Below are 12989 nucleotides of genomic sequence, written 5' to 3'. Positions count from 1 at the left end.
TTTTTTGGATAGAAAATCTCAATTCTCTTTTATTCACCATGCCAACTTCCCAGCTATGCCTGTTAATCACTAATACCTTTATTCACTCAATGGAATCCCCACTCAGTGGAGTCTCTTCTAGAAACCTGGCACTGTGGAAAAATAAACAGAATTGTACTAGGTCCCTATCCTGATGAAGCCTATAGTCTTGCTAGGGAAACACATCTTTAAGAAACAATTACACTCGAAATGCCAAATTGAAATGGTGCATGGCAAGGGGAGAAGAGAGGAAAGAGAGCACACGACAGGGCTATGGGAACTGTTGGGTGTTGAGAGGGTCAGTGTGGCTTCCTGGGAAAAGGGATGAGCATGCTGAGATCTGAAGCCTGAGTGGGAGACAGTCTTGGCTCTGACATCCCCTTAGTAGACACGCCAGGCTGCAGGGGAACAAGTTGAAATCTCTCTTTAGATACATAAATAAGGTACTTTAATTTATGAAACCAGTATCTAAGATGAGCTGGCCTTATTTTGGACTCTACACTGTAGTGAGGCTCTCCTGGATGGATGATTATTGCTATTTCTTGCTTCATGGTTCCCCTGTTGGAGTTAAAGACTTATTGATGAGACAAAGAAACTCATAAATGAGGAGAGCAATTTAGCTCTGTAGCCTGGGGACATAATTGTCAAAAAGCACTTAAAATAAGAGCTTCAGAGCAATTCCCTTCCATGTTGTGCTGTATGATTGGTGCTCCATTCTCCCTACTCCCCAACCCTCCCTATCACTCAACACTTGGAAAAACTTAATTCCTTACAGCTCAAGGTTTGTTTTTTTTTTTAAACTTGGAGCTATTATTTAAGGAAAAGGAGTTGAAAATCCCTTCATAGAAGAAAATCTATTTAAGAATATAAAGATTTTCACATTAATTTTTAGTTTTTTCTTAATGTTTATTCATTTTTGAGAGACAGAGATAGAGCAGAAGTTGGGGAGGGTCCAAGAGAGAGGGAGACACAGAATTCAAAGCAGGCTCCAGGCTCTGAGCTGTCAGCACAGAGCCTGAGGCAGGGCCCGAACTCATGAAGCATGAGATCATGGCATGAACCAAAGTCGGATACTTAACTAACTGAGCCACCCAGGTGATCCTCTTCACATTAATTTTTAAAAGGCAGTGTGTGTGCAGGTTATAGTTATCCAAAAAGTGTTGCTCAAAATTTGGGAATTCCTAACACATTTGGGGTTTCTGGGTAATGTGAAAACAGAAGAATATGTAATTAGTTTTAAGCTGATACTTTTAAATACCTTACAGATCAACTAGGTCATCCTCTTAGAGCTGACCTAGATTGATAGGGCAGAGTAAGCCCTGATTCACTTTTAGAGGTATTTAAGGTTTTAATTGCTTCCAGTCAGGTACTCTGGGCCTTGAATTAGTTTTCACTGTGCTGTATTTTACTATGTGTGCTTTTGAAAGGCCAGAGATTAAGCCTCTGGGGCACCCCACAGCAAGACTAGCCATCTTGCCTCTTACCATATAGCAATAGCCTAATATGTAACCAGATTTCATTAAGATAAAACGGAAAAAAAAAGCCAAAATGCTTTTCACTTAAATATTGTGGAAATAAATAAAAACCACCCAAATGAGAACAAAGGCTACTTATTCAGAGCTTGCTATAGCAAAGGAGTCAGCCTCCATCACTGTGTTTTGGCACACTCAAAGGCAGGCAGAGGTGTAGGGAAGCCTCTTCACAGAAAAAGGGAAAGCTTTAAGTGCACCCTGCTTGGAGGCTGGTTAGGCATGCTAACTAGAAGTGAGGCATTCCATGTTATTGATTAGGGGTACATGTTTGGCTTTCCCTGAATGATCCTAACTTGAAAGCAGGAGTAAAAGGCCAGGAATAACCCTTCTAACAACAAATAAATTGCCAGGAGTAACAAAGAATAATGATAATTAAGACCTGGCCACTGTGGGCCAATGTTAAAGGGGGTTCTGCTTGGCTTTCTATGTTGTTCTTAGGAGACAGCAGTCTGATTACTACAAATCTGACTTGTAGATATCCAGCTAATTGATTTCCTTGGAAGGTTGCTGTGGTTGGTTTCTAGGACTAATTGCTGAAGATTGTGGGTTAGAATTTTATTATTATTATTATTATTATTATTACTATTAGTTCTAGCCATTTTATGTTTCTAAGTCCAGTTTCTCAATATATTTATGAGGTATGCATCTTAGATACTCCAAGTGTCTGTGTGTTTTCTTTACACTGGGGTTTGTTATATGTCTAGCTTTTGCAAGTTTCCCAAGTACTTTGTTATCAGATGATTTAGAGGATGCTAAGAGGTAGGAGAAGAATGTTTGTAGTATAAAACCCTGTTTAATCCTATCTGGGCAGAGGCAGCCAGAGATAATTCAACTCGATTAGAGGGATACAATACAAATGGGAAAGATTGAAACCCTGAAACTCATTTGGGCACCAGATGGGCTAGGCACTGCCAGGGATGAGAAGGAAGAGAAAGAAGGTTCAAGAATTGAACTCTGATAAAGATTGGGGATCAAGTTCAGCTTTAAGAGGCTGAAAAACAATCCCTGGTTACATTTATTTACTATCATTAAATATGCTTTCAGTTCATGCTCAGGGTTATGTTGAACATCTTTTTTTCCCCCACTATTTTGTATATTCCTTGTTAAAACCCTATGAAGTCAGTTTGGGAAGACTAAGATTCAGAAAAATTAAGTGTTTGGCCCAAGTCTCTCAGGAGCGAAGAGTTCACTGGTATTGGAGATCAGCAGGCTGATTCAGGAGTTGGATTTGGGACTGGCCCCGCTTCCCTGCTTCCCAAGCTCCTACTCAGGTGGCCCAGCCTACACCCTCAAGCTGCACAAGTCTCTTGGCACCAGACAGCCCTCTTGGGGGAATTAACAGCAAAGTAGCTCAAATGGTGAAGATTAAATGATAATGCCAGTTCCCCTCAAATTTCTCCAAAACAAAGAAACTTCAAGTCTACTGCCTAAGCAAATATCCAATCAGAGTAAGAAATTCCAGTGTCTCCCTCCTTCTTTACATTTTTTTCTCTCTATGAGACTGTCTCAAAGTCTTCTTTCTCACTTGCTTGGGAGGGGGATGTGAAGAAGTTCAGAGACAGAAGAATACTAGAGGGGATTGGGCTGGTGGAAAAAGTCTTTGGCATCTGATTTATACTTTCTCTGTCTCTCTTTTCTGTTAGGATATTATTATTATTTGCTAAGTGCTACACAGGGTGCCAGATGGTGAGCCCTGGTTCCATACCAGAGCACAAGAGGAATTCAAATAGATAGGTTTATTCTCACAATGAAAAGGAAATACACAGTACTTTTGGAGGAGATACACAGCATGCCTGAGGTGCCCAATGGGAGGTCAAAGCAGAGCAGGTAAGGTATAGAGGGAGATGGGGTGGGGAATGGGGAAAGAGAGAGATAAGGAAGGGGTAAAAGGGGTTAAGGACCCAAGGGTAAAATGCTTTGGGGCTTCCAGGCTAGGGCTGGGTTGATCAATTCAAACAACAAGAATTTTGGTAATCCATAAGGGGGTCATATTTAAAGGGTACATAAGGCATACAGGTGCTGGGAAGTAGGGAATACTGTTGATCACAAGGGTGATTTTGTCAGGAACTTACATTTGCTTGTCATTCTGTAGGCTGCTATCTAGGACATGTACTTGTATGAGGCATCTAGTGAAAGTTTAAGGTCTCTATAGGCCACTTGGCCAAACAAAATGGATGCCAACACAGTAATACCATGGAGTAGCTCAGCTAAACTTGACAGTTCCCCTCTTTAGTCATCAGTTTACATGAATGGGAAAGAGTATATGGAGTTGAATGATTGTGGCAGGGACTCCACACAACTCTTGGAGAGCCTGGGGTACAAGTTCTTGGCACCAACTGTTTGTTGATAGCTCTGTTTAGACTGTGGACTACTTAGTGCCTGTTTTCAACTGTTGAATTTCAATAGAAAAGTATAATGAAGTTGAGCAGATAGAAGATATACAGAGGTGGGCAGAGAGGAATGGTACCCTGATTAATTTGGAAGCCTTAGTAATGATGTAATACCTGGACCAAGTCTTATGACGTGTACTTAAGCAGCAAAAGAAGCTTCAAGTAAAGAGTATGTGCTATGGAAGGAAAATGAGGGACAAAGACATGGAGGACTACAAGAGCAGAGGGGACTGTCCATGTGGGAGGACTGTAAGCAGACTGGTGTGAATACAAGAACACAAGGTGGGTGGCAATATTGGACTAGAGATCCTTAACTTCTCCTTAAATTCAGGATTATTTGTAATGAAGAGGGATGTTGAGGATGCAGAGAACATCAAATGATCCCAAGCATTGTCAGAGGAAGCTGCAGAGAGATTAGCACCAAAACTCTAAGCTTCTCAGTGATCATGAGCTCCCTACCTAAACTAGTCACTATTTCGAGAGGCCAGAGGCCAGAAAGGTAAATACTTTCTAACTATCTCTGAGACTACCCCTCCCCTCAAAACCACAAGCCTGTCTCAAAAAATGAGAATTATAAAAGAAAAACTAAGTAAACTTCTTAGGTGGAAGGCAAATCCTTAAATGAAAACTTATTTTTAGGTTCTTTGTTCAAATCAATGATCATTATCTTCCTTGATGTCTAAGAAGACTCCAAGGACAATGCTCGGAGTACTGGCAATTTTGAATCATTCAGTGACTTTTTCCAAAGGAAAAATTTATGATAATTTTGATAAGACCATTTAACAAAATTACTTTTAAATGTAATATGTAGTTTTTTTAAGTGTTTTTAAGTTTGTTTATTTATTTTGAGACAGAGAGAAAGCTCACATTGGGGAGGGGCAGAGAGACAGGGTGAGAGAGAGAATCCCACACAGGCTCTCTACTGTCAGCTTAGAGCCCAACATGGGGCTTCAACCCACCAACAGTGAGATCATGACCTGAGCTGAGTCCAATAGTCAGATGCCTAACTGACTGGGCCACCCAGGTATCCCAACATGTAGTTATTTTAAAAGTGTGTAGCCCATTTATTTATTCACTGATTGCACTTGAACTGTTTAGAGTTTGAGGCTATTAGGAACAAAGTTTCTATGAACATTTGTGTACAAGTTTTATGTAGATATGTTTTCATTTCTCTTGAATAAATATCTCAGAGTATAATTGATCATTTGTAGGGTAGTCCTATGTTTGCTTGATAAAGAAACTTCCAGGGGCGCTTAGGTGGCTCAGTCAGTTAAATATCTTTGCCTCAGGTTATGAGCTCACAGTTCATGGGTTTGAGCCCTGCATCGGGCTCTGCACTGACAGCCTAGAACTTGGAGCCTGCTTCAGATTCTAGGTCTCTCTTTCTCTCTGTCCCATCTATTTCAAACAAACAAACACACAAAAAACACCACCACCACTAAAAAGCAAACAACTTCCAAACCATTTACCATTCCATTTTCATGTTACCTTCCCACCAACTATGTTTGAATTCAAGTGGCTCCATATTATCACTAAGTTTCATGGTTTGAGTCTTTTAATTTAGCCATTCGGGTGGGAATAGTGGTACCTCACTTCCCCCCCTGCTTATTAGTCATTCAAATATCTGTTAAAAACCTTCCCTTGTTAAAAACATTGGGCTTGGCTTCTTATATTGAACACAAGCCCTCAATGTGAATTATTTTTCAAATATCCTTTTTGGTCTATTTTATCATAGTTGGCTGTATCTTTTCATTGTTTTCCAAGAGTCTTTTGAAGAGAAGTTTTAAAATCTCAATTATAGCCCAATATATTAATGTTTTTCATTTATGATTTTCAATTTCTGAGACTAGTCATCCTCAGAAATAGTTGCAAGGTGTTTACCTTAACCTCCGGCCCCTCAAATTTAGGCTTTCACTTCCAGTCATGGTGTAGTAATCCAATGCAAGTCAACATGCCCACTACGAGAACCAGAAAAGCCAGTTACCAAAGACCTATGACTGAAGATACTAGGGAGCTACCGAACTAAAAGGTGCAGATAATCTGGAACTCAGGTGGGGGTTGAAGTGTCTCCTGATGTGAGCTGAGCATCACTAGTCAATGTTTCTCCTGGGATATTTGCTGATACAGACTACAGACAGGTGAAGGCTTACTCCAGAGAGGGAAATTCTACTTGAGCAAAGAGTGAACTTCAAAATTTTTTGTGGGCACTTGAACCTGGCTGATGGAAGCAGGCTCCCTGATGGCCCAGATATGGCAATTACCAAATTATGACTTTAAAGTAGCTATGATGAGTAAGGGAAGATGGATAAAATGACAGAAAGATTTATAATTTCAGTAGAAATTATAAAAACCATCCAATATCCTAGAAATTAAAATCTGTGAATTACACAGAAACTGAACAAGCTTAACAGCAGACGAGAAATAGCAAAAAATAAGAATAGTGAACTTGAAAATAACTCAGTAAAAATTGTCCAAACTGAAGCCTAGAGAGAAAAGATAATTTAAAAAAAACTTTAAGAGATATGAGGGACACGCCCAAGTCTAAACATACATTTGAAGCATTAGAAAGTATTAGAGGGAGAGACAAGAATGGGTCAGCAGTAACAGTTGAAGAAATGACTAGTAATTTTTTAAAACTCATGAAAAACCTCATCACAGTTTCTATAAGCTCAATGGCTCCCAAACAAGATAAGAATATTCTGGGACCTATTATTATCAAACTGTTGAAAGCTGAAGGGAAAAAACAAATCTTGAAATCATCCATGAACACACACACACACACACACACACACACCACTTTGAGAAGACAAATGGTAAGACTGAAGGCTCACTTTTTAAAAAATTTTTACAAAAAGTTTCTACTTCTTTATTTTGAGAGAGAGAAAAAGGACAAGTGGAGGAGGGGCATAGAGAGGAGGGGAAGAGAGGATAGAAAGTAGTCTTTGCGCTGACAGCAGAGTCCAATATGGGGCTCACACTCACCAACTGTGAGACCATGATCTGAGCCGAAGTTAGATGCTTACCTGACTGAGCCACCCAGGTGCCTCAGAGCTGACTTTTTAATAGAGACTATTAATCTTTAAGAAATGAGGAAAGTTGGAACAACCCCACTGATCAGCATTTATTCCAATTTGGCAGTATTTCTCAAACTGAAGGTGCTAAGGCCTTTCCACGGAGCAATTCCATCTCTCCCTTTAATCACATATGTGTATGAAGGCAAGAAATTGTAAACAAATTATCATCAATAGGAGAATGAATAGTATTATAGACTGTGATATGCTTAATACCACTAAATCTCAATAAGTTGCATAAACAAAAATACAATTACCCTGCATATATATTTATATATCTAATTTATATATAAAACATTATATCTAATATATAATGCACTACTATATTGTATTTTATATATTTGCTATATTAACATATAGTTATAGAATTTATAGTATATTTTGTATAATTTGTGTAAAAATATACATGAAAATATAGAAATTAATCTAAAAATTATGGATACATGAAATATGTGTCATATACATATATTTATAAAATCTATATTTATATATAATGTTGTAAAGTGTCAGAATAGTTTGTAATGTTTATCAATATAAAATCTTCGGTTTGATTATTAAAAATCATACATGGATTAGAGAGGAATTCATAGGCAAAGCTCAATTTTTATCTTTTCTTAAAAGTTTATTGCTTTTGAGAGACAGAGTCAGAGAGAGGCAGGGAGGGGCAGAGAGAGAAGGGGGAGTGGGGCAGAGAGAGAGAGAAGGAATCTTAAGCAGGCTCTGCACTGTCCGTGCAGAGATCATGACCTGTGTCAAAATCAAGAGTCAGATGCTTAACCGACAGAGCCACCCAGGTGCCCCTTTATCTAATTCTTTAAAATAATGAACAAATGAAATAACTTGACAATGCTGACTGGTGCAACACAGGTATTCCTTTTCATTTTATTTTTCCTTACCGGTATGTTTGAACTATTTCACTCTAACATCATTTAAACATAATTAAGAAGCCTTAGAACACACAGGAAATTAAACACAAAATGTTTCCAAAGATTTTTAAAAACAATTTTGATGTTGGAAGAGAATGGTGGTGTGATTTAGGGCCTTTCTAGTTATTTGCAATTCCATCATCAACTCAGACCACTACCTGTTCAGTAGAGCCATCCATACAAGGGAACTTGGCTGCAGAAATGAAGAACAGTATTTGTTTCTTTTTGATCTAAAAAGTAAGAAAGATGTGTGAAATACTCAGCTGAGAAGCAAAGAAAACTGTACCCAAATAAATCCCTTGAAAACTTATGGGTTATTTGTTTATATATTTATTGGTGTGTGTGTGTGTGTGTGTGTGTGTGTGTGTGTGTGTATAACATTCCAGAATCCATTTGCTTTTTCCTTTGGACTGTTTGTTATGAAAGGCAATTTCTTACTTACTGCATGACACTTCTGCACAGCTTATCAGCCAATGCCCTCTTTGCTCAGAAATGTTTAGGTATTACAAGAAAAGGCCGCTTAGTGGGTGTCATAAAACCCATTTTCAGATGTGCTCTTTCCAGATGCCTTAGCTTACCCTGACTGCATGGGACCGTTTAGCATGATGGATGGCACCTTGTAACATCTGCAGGCTGCAATGATTATGGGAAGTTACGGTCAGAGCCAAACCCCATACCAAAAAATGAGTAACTTGTATTCATGAAAGTGGTTTTACTTCTTGCACAAATGGCCAACAAGCTGTTATGCTAAAGGGGTTTGTGTATAAGCTCATCAAGGGGAAAAGGTCACTTAAAAGAAAAAACCCACTCGATGAACTTGGAAATCTAAGTGTGAGGGAGGAGCAAGAATTAAAATATACTATAAATCAAGCAGCTTTTGAATTTACATTCCACATTAATGACTTCTACAGTGCTCCTTATGTCAATAGGGTTTCCAAAAATTTAAATTATTACCTCTTAAAGTTTTAAGTAAAAGGTAGCTAGAATACTTGTTTTAAATGAGCAGAGAGAAATTTTATCATTTATTTGTGATTTCTCAGGGATTGAGATTAAGGATTTTAATGATTTCAACAAGGAAATCAGATCAGAATATGCTGCATTTATCACATCTCTCAGCAAAAACAGACTAGAGACACCTAACTTTTTCTTTCCTCCTCTGTTTTCTCTGCCTAGGAAGAAAATTTTATAGTGAAAATTTATGTGTAAAGACATAAAGTTGCAACCTAAGCAGATGGCATGATAGTTTGACCTTAACTTTCATTTTAAATCAAGCTCAAATCACTTGCATTCCAAAATATAGTACATTGCCATTTTCCCCCCTGTTTTTAACAGTGAGTCACACATACATCTCTGAATAGTTTCATTTCCTTGGGACACAAGGACAAGCGTGTATAGATTGCTATTTCCTTCTTGACTTTGAGAACAGAATGGATGGCATTCTTCTTATGGAAAGATCAACACCAAATGTCACTGGAAATCCATCAGATTTCCTCATTGGAAACCTCATTGGGTCAGCCAAGCACTTCTTCCCATTAACAAATAACCAGCTGGACAATAAACACAGAGGAATAACCAGTGGGCTTTATCACACCAAAGGTAGAATGTATCAAAAACAATGGGCTCTTTGATATCTTCAGTTGATGGTACCACAGGAGGCAGAGATGAAGGAAAGTGAACCCTCTCAGTCAGTGCTAGAAGATACCAAATTATAAGTAAGAAACTTGCTACAGGAACTTGAAAGATGCCCAGAACTTAAGTCCTAGAATTTAATCTTCACATCTACTTCTCGAAAGCCTTACAATGTGGATACACTTTGACCTAGCCACCTCATTCCTGATGGTGTTAACGATAACCATTTTAACACATGTGCAAAGCTATGCATTCAGCGATCACTTTCACAGCATTCATTATGATGCTGAAAGATGCGGACCAACCTGCGTATATGCCAATAGAAGACAGTAAATAAATCATTGCACAGTCATCCAAGAATGTCATAGTAATAAAATTAATGCAGATGTGTATTTCTAAAACGTTCATTATAAACTAAGCTCAGAAAAACTAGGCAACCTAATAAAAATTACAAAACTAAATAAAATGTGAACTATTTTTATAAGTATTTACCCTCTGTACAAAATCAGGGGGAGAATGGATTTTGACTTAAGTCAGGAGAAAGTTTAAATACTTAGAACAAAATCTGTGTAGGATTAGCTATCCATGTAGAATAATAGAAGGGATCTTGGCCAGTACTTCACAGTAAACACAAAAATCAGTCTTAGATTGATGGTTGATCTAAGTATATAAGATTAAACAATTCAGGTTTTAGAAAAATAAAATAGACTATCTTCTGGCCTGAGGTAGATAAAGATTTCTTGGGCAGAACACAAAAAGTACTTTTTTTTTTAAAGAAAAAAGGTAATTTGCATTACACTTAACGAACTTTATCATAAGTACTTATCAAAAAAATACCAGGCAAAGGGTGAAAATGTAACCTACAAAATGGGGGAAGATGTTCACAGAACATAATTAAGAGAAAGGACTAGGAACCAGAACATACAAAGGCACTTGATAGATCAACAGGGGAACAAGGAGATTACCTAATAGAAAATGAGGCAAAACACTTGAACAGCTATTTGGCAAAGAGAGAGCCAGAGAGATCAAAAGCCTAAGAAAAGGTACTCAGCTTCAACAATTATCAAATTTAATCCCTAATGAGATAATTTTTCATATCACCAAAATGGCTAAATTATAAAGAAAGATATACTAAATATTAGTGAGAGTAGGGAATAACTGGAACTTTCATGGACTGCCAGAAAGTACAATTACTTTCAAAACAATCTATATTTACTACAGCTAAATATACGCCTATCCTATGACCCAGTGATTTATTTTTAAGTGTGCAACCAAAAGAAATAGATAAATTCGTGCATCAGAAGACTTGTGGTCAGTATTCACAGCAGTACTCTTCATAATCCTAAAACAGAAGCCGTCCAATGACCACCCATACAGTGATAAATACTATCGTAGCTTTACAAAAGAAACCAAGAAAGCAATGAAAATAAATCAGTGTAATAACATGGGAAACTCTCAACATAATGTTGAAAAAAGTCAGGTACAAAAGATCACAAATTGTAGGAGTCTGTTGAGGAAGAGCTCAGAAGCAGGTGGAGAAAATCTCTGGTCCTACAAATCCATGGTTACCTGGTAAAGGACAGTATCTCCTTGAATAAGCTTGAGCAGGCATTCTGGTGCTGATAGTATCTTATTTCTTGATGCGAAGGATACTTGTAATGTCCATTACATGGGTACATCCTCCCTTAAAAAACATAGGTGAGCCCTATACTTAGACTCTGTGCACTTTTTGTGGTCTATATCCTGTACTCCTATGATATGTTTCTTTAAAAAAATTTTTTTTAATGTCTTTTATTTATTTTTTGAGAGATAGAAACAGTGCGAGCAGGGGAGGGTTAGAGAGAGAGGGAGACACAGAATCTGAAGCAGGCTCCAGGCTCTGAGCTAGCTGTCAGCACAGAGTCTGATGCAGGGCTCGAACCCACGAACTGTGTGAGATCATGACCTGAGCCAAGGCCAGATGCTTAACCGACTGAGCCACCCAGGCGCCCCTGATATGTTTCTTTTAAAAGGTGGGTGGAAAGCATTAAAATGTTGCATTTGAAGTACTGCTTCCCACAAACTGAAGTTTTGTTAGTCCTAGAATAGCAGATGGTATATATAGCTTACATGCTAGTATACATAAATTCGAAGAAAGCAAATGCAGCCCTGAAAAAAAACAAAACTAGAGAAACATTTCTCACTATTCTAACGTCTTAATATTGAGGAACGTGTCTACAGTGAGATCTAATATATGTTCTCATTCTTGCCTTTTGTCAGCTGGAAGCTCATCTGAGTAGTTTTCAGCTTTCCACTTTAATTTTTTCCCCATACATCCTTTTTCTTCAAGGAAACATTTGACATTTAAGATGATTTCATAAGTTGGGAAATATCAGATGACAAAGCATTACCAAAGAAATATAAAGAGATTAACGTCTCTCACCACATCCTGGATTTCTTACATTTCTAGGTTTCTTTGCAGTTTTTAAGGGTGATGTCCTATATCCCAGAGGCAGTGCCCAAAATCTAATACTCTGCTCAGTGATTAGCTGCATTAGTTACTGGCCTGTGTCAGTATTCCAGTGGGCATCAGAGGAGGCTTTCTGGTTTAACACATCAGGGGTCCAAGTACTGAGGAGTCTGAGAATGCAATTAGGCAATAGATAATTCCAGCCAGTTAAGAGGGCCAATGACCTCAATTATGACATATAAGAACAAAACTGCAGACAGGGATCTGCGGTTTGCTAAAATGAATAAATAGTATTTCCAAAAATGGCCAAATTTAGCCCTGTAGAGAAAATGATGGTGCTGATGTAGACATTTTAAGTCATCGCTTCCTCCTTCTGCAACATTTTCAGTTGTGAGCGATCAGAAAAGGTGGTGGTCATTCAAACCAATATGTTTTGGTGGTACTAATTAGAATTATCTAGCAAGCTTTATGGTCCATGAGAAGCAAATTCCTATTTCAGGGGTCTGCTCGTTGGGCAAAATTTTAAGTACAGACTTTCTGACAGGAATTATTATATAAGAGGAAAAAACCTTTCAGGGCACCTGGGTGGCTTAGTTGTTTAAGTGTCTGGCTTCGGCTCAGGTCATGATCTCATAGTTTGTGGGTTCAAGCCCTGTGTCAGGCTCTGTGCTGACAGCTCAGAGCCTGGAGCCTGTCTTCAGATTCTGTGTCTCCCTCTCTCTCTGACCCTCCCCTGCTCATGCTATCTCTCTCTGTCTCTCTCAAAAATAAATAAAAAAGCATTTAAAAAATATTAAGTTAAAAAAAACCCTTTCAAGTAAACACAGACACATGCTGAAGTTGTTATTTTTGAAGTCAGCAAGTCATTTCTTCACTTGGCCACTATCTCACTTTCCTCTGATACGAAGGATTGTAACATACACAGGGGTGTCTTCAGAGTCATCTAAGTTTAGATATATGGCCATACCAAGAGG

The sequence above is a fragment of the Suricata suricatta genome, chromosome 12 (genome assembly GCF_006229205.1).
Source record: "Suricata suricatta isolate VVHF042 chromosome 12, meerkat_22Aug2017_6uvM2_HiC, whole genome shotgun sequence".
Taxonomy (NCBI): domain Eukaryota; kingdom Metazoa; phylum Chordata; class Mammalia; order Carnivora; family Herpestidae; genus Suricata; species Suricata suricatta.
Note: the sequence above shows the minus strand (reverse complement) of the source record.